Here is a 5,000-nt window from a genome sequence, read left to right as displayed (position 1 = left end):
TGGCCTGTTTTTGGGCTGTTCTTGCGTCGCGCGGTGACCGTCGTGAGCGGAGCAAAATGTCAGCCATCTCAGCACCCTGGAACCCCCCGGGTGGCACAGGGCTGGATGGGGCTTTCGTATAGCAGGGACGGTGCTGCCTCTCGCTTCGCTCGCTGTCCGCCGCTCGCCGCTCGCTCGCGCAGCCAAAAATGGCCAGTTTTGTCCCGTTTTTGGGCCGTTTTGGCCTGTTTTTGGGCTGTTCTTGCGTCGCGCGGTGACCGTCGTGAGCGGAGCAAAATGTCAGCCATCTCAGCACCCTGGAACCCCCCGGGTGGCACAGGGCTGGATGGGGCTTTCGTATAGCAGGGACGGTGCTGCCTCTCGCTTCGCTCGCTGTCCGCCGCTCGCCGCTTGCTCGCGCAGCCAAAAATGGCCAGTTTTGGCCCGTTTTTGGGCCGTTTTGGCCAGTTTTTGGCCTGTTCTTGCGTCGCGCTGTAACGGACAAACTTCTAAACAAGATGTTGGATGTAATGCTTATGTCTGTCCGTTGTCTTTTGGCATGTTCATGCCTTGTACAGAATGTAAAGGGGCGGCCGAAGGCTTAATAGTCCCATTTTAGTTGGGTTGGTGGCCTCTTTAGGCTTGTAAATAAAGGTTGTGTCATGTGGACACGTTCGAGAGCTTTTCGGTCTGTAATGGACCATTTTACCCTTTGTTGTGCCACTATTCAGAGCTTGTAAAGTCTGTTTGTAATTTGCATTGTCTATGAAGTGTTTTTCGGACATGTTTGCTTGTGGATCCCGATTGAGGCGTTCTCTTTAACCCGTTCTCTCTTTTGTTGGTCCTAAGGGACAATGGGAGGCTTCGGGGAGGCTGACCTTTGCGGACGGACGCGCGAGGGTGCCGCACGCCTTAGGCAAAACCAGCTAAGGTCGTGACAGTGTGGTATCAGAGCGGGACAAGCACTCATAGAAACACTTGACATGCAAACGTGGGGGACCTAGCGGGGCTGCGTTGAGGGCAGTCAGCACACGCGCGACCGTTTGAGGGAAAACGGGCATGGAGATGTAGGGAAAAGAGTCGCTCAGAGGAGCGGGCATCTGAGATTGGCATTCAGAGGAATGGCCAACCCTTCGCGCAAGAGGCACCACGAGAACAGGCAAGCTTGGAAGAATTTGGAGCGCACAAAGGTTGGGATGGCTGAGTTTGAGCTACGGCTCAACGTTGACAACTTTACTTGATGGTGCTCAAGGCAAGCGAGGCGCTTGGCAAAGGACGAGACCATGCAAAGTGGAATGAGTTGCTCAGCGACCGAAAGAGTTGTGCAAAGCTCACAGAGGTGAGGGGAATTGCTAACTCGAAGAATTCGGTACTCATGCATGGGCTTGTATGCGGACGATGGATTGTTCGTGGCCATCCCAAGGCGGTCGAGACTCGGCGCCATGGAGCATTGAAACTTTCTCTTCGACATGCGAAGGATACGTCCGGAGGAGGCTGAAGTGTGCAACGAGTTCAGCATGTTGCTAGGCCTTGAGGGGTGTAGCGGTGGCTGTATTGACGTGGAGGCGCAATCTAGCAAGTGCGTTTGCAAGAGGCAGAACAATGCACAGTTTGTTCAGCAGATCGGAGTAGTCCAAGGGGATGGTGGTCTCCGAAACGAAGAGAGATGTTGCTCCAACGGGACAGTTATCCAGGAGGGATAAGTCTCAGCTCTCCAGAGGGAGAATCATGTGAGACGGACTTCACATGTTGAGGAGGAGTACCTCACAAATAACAACTCCACGAAGCTCGATGGACTGAGCAAGCGGCGAGGAGTCGTCGCATGATCTCGCTTGAGAGAATGCATTGGTGGATGCATTGCGAGATCAAGTGGGGGAGCGACCCAAAGCAACTCAAATGGAGGCACACTTGGAGTCGATATGGAGATCGGACTCAAGGGAGGGCTGACCCGTGGAATGGTGGGCGCGACGGCCACCATCGACTCAATGCAAAAACGAGGAGCGGAGCAACTTGGGTGTAACTTGGCGAAGTACCCAATCCGCATGAAGGGAGCCAGCATAGAAGTTGGAACATGGAGCAGAGGCACAGCGCTTTCCCTAGACAGAGGTCAAGGACATGAACTCTTGCAGAGGCAGGAGTAGAATCATGCTGTTCCTTGGGTCCTTCATTCTGACAGAGCGGACTCATCTTGCATGGTGCCAAAGACGAAGGGAGCTTCGGGGCACATGCACCTTATCTCGGAGGAGCATTCGATGGAGGAACTAAGGCGACTCAATTTGCGGAGGCGAAGTTGGGTACAGAAGGCCTTAGCACGGGGCAAGAGGACGCAGAGGCGGGTACTCTTGAAGAATATGCCACAGTGTTGCCATTCAAGTTGCTATGAAGGAAGCAGTGTGCAGCGGAGATTGTGCTGGTAGGGGCAGAGGCCCAGGATCCAGGCAATGGTGCACAAATTACAGCGAAGTCGGTGGACTTCGGGAGCTACTAGGCGACGGACTGTCCTAGAGCGGTGCTTCATCTAGGTGTGACCCAAGAGTGGGTGGATGAAGGTCGATTGCCAAAGGAGCGAACAAAATCGAAGGTGGAGGAGACCCTGCGATGTATTGGCAGAGGCCACACATGGAGGGTTCACAATTCGAATTTATTCCACAAGGATCAGAATGCAATGGAGATGTCACCAGGAGGCGACATGGTGCAGCGGATCGTGGTGGAACAGTTCGTGGCAATGCGACACACACGACATGTCCCGTGAGGGATGAGATCATATGGAGGTATGATCGGGAGCTACTGGGAGCTCCACTTTGGTGAACAACACGACGGCAAGAAGGGCTATGGATTCAAGGAGTGAAGGCCATGGTACCGCAGAGGCGGGTCTTCCGGGCGTGCACCGAATTTTGCATCGGATGAAAACCTTGGTCATCAGCATATGGGGGCTGGGTTCCACCAAGGGAAAAGTTCGAATGCAAGTACCAGTGAGTCCCATGAGAGGGACTTGATCATGCAGAGGTATGATCGAAGCAGCTGGAGAGTTGGACTGCTCCAGAACTCATATTCGCTTAAGGGAGCCCGACAAGTCAGAGGACAAGGTCGAGTAAGCGAACGTTGCTACCAAGGAAGCTAAGGAGAACAGAATCGGTGCAAACCCTACAATGTGATGGCAGAGGCCATGCATGGGAGTTGCAGTCTGTCTTTCCATCGACCAAACAGACTGCTTGGAGAACACAGAGGTGTTGAAGCAGGAGGTCGAAAGGGGCGAGGAAGCGACGATGAGTCCAGAGGGACTTAGCTACCCAAAATCAAGCATCAGTTAGAATGGAGGTGGACTCAGAGGAGTGCCACGGAGACATCTCTACTGATTGTGAAGGAAAGGGATACAGAGGCGAAGCGAGGGATAGTAGGGCCATGGGCATGGCAGCGCCATGGTACCGCAGAGGCGGGACTTCCGTGCAAGTCATTGATCCCTTGCTCTCACGGAGGGAGAGCGCTTGGTCGTGAAAGGGGCCGAGGAGGTGGAGCATGCAGAGGCAATCTCCAAGTACCGAGACAAGGCTGAAGGGCAGAGGCCAAGAAACTTCGTAAGACCGGTGTCAACAAGTTTCTCATCAAGATAGCCGTAAGTGAAGGACTTCGGGTCATGCAAGAGTGCACGACCAAGGAACGAAGCAGGCAGTACGTGGTGCTGTACCTTTGCTACTCAGTGGAGTAGGCGGCAGGGTTGATGGAGAAGACGGTACAATCCCAGAGGCGACCTCATCTATCAGAGAATTACTCCAAGTTGGGGTGAAAACTTCCTGCATTCCAGAAGTTCAATGGCATTGAGAAGGTGAATCACAGTAGCTAACTCAACGCAAGGAGTGCAAACACTTCAAGTGCTTCAGAAGTGTGAGCAAAGAGCAGGCGAAGGCCAGTAACCAGCTCGATGCATGAAGTACAACCTCGAGGAGGCGGGCGAAGTCAAGTAACCTTTGCCTTCTCAACTCTTAAGAGAATGGGCGAAACCGAGTACCCCAGTTCTCTTATCTATCCAGCAGAGGAGCTCTGCACAAGTTCAAAGACCCTTCGAAGATAATGGAAGACAATAGTTGTCAAAATCCTCACCAACGGTGATCAGTGCTACTGAGAGTAGATTGTCCGCTTCATTTCCCAACGAAATGCCAATCGAAAGCGGAAGTGATGCGAACCTACTTGGATGTGACAACTAACTGAAAGAAGAGTCAATGAGCAGATTTTGTGGAGGAAGGACCCAAAACTTCAGAAGTTTGCGAGGCGATGCTCGTTAAAGCTCCAACAAGCATCCACCCAGTTCAAGCAGCATGTGGAAATTTTGAGAAACTGGCGCAGTAAGAATGGTCTTTTCCTTCATTTGGTGGATCCGCAGGAATCAACGAGGATCAATACAACTCAGCCAACCCCACACCAGAGTCAGAGTCATTGGCGAGTTGAAGCAGCATGGCGGATCAAAGGTTCGACTACTCAGAAACAGCAGCGGAGAGCAGCTGGGAGCCAGGAGGCGCATTGCAGTTGGAGCGGAAGATTGAAGACTCAGCAAAGGCGAAGAGTTGCAGTGTTCACAAAGGCTTCGACGAGGACGTCGAAGGGATAAGTGGGGGAGAATGTAACGGACAAACTTCTAAACAAGATGTTGGATGTAATGCTTATGTCTGTCCGTTGTCTTTTGGCATGTTCATGCCTTGTACAGAATGTAAAGGGGCGGCCGAAGGCTTAATAGTCCCATTTTAGTTGGGTTGGTGGCCTCTTTAGGCTTGTAAATAAAGGTTGTGTCATGTGGACACGTTCGAGAGCTTTTCGGTCTGTAATGGACCATTTTACCCTTTGTTGTGCCACTATTCAGAGCTTGTAAAGTCTGTTTGTAATTTGCATTGTCTATGAAGTGTTTTTCGGACATGTTTGCTTGTGGATCCCGATTGAGGCGTTCTCTTTAACCCGTTCTCTCTTTTGTTGGTCCTAAGGGACAATGGGAGGCTTCGGGGAGGCTGACCTTTGCGGACGGACGCGCGAGG

The sequence above is a fragment of the Musa acuminata genome, unplaced genomic scaffold (genome assembly GCF_036884655.1).
Source record: "Musa acuminata AAA Group cultivar baxijiao unplaced genomic scaffold, Cavendish_Baxijiao_AAA HiC_scaffold_1136, whole genome shotgun sequence".
NCBI lineage: Eukaryota > Viridiplantae > Streptophyta > Magnoliopsida > Zingiberales > Musaceae > Musa > Musa acuminata.
This window is presented reverse-complemented; position numbering follows the sequence as displayed.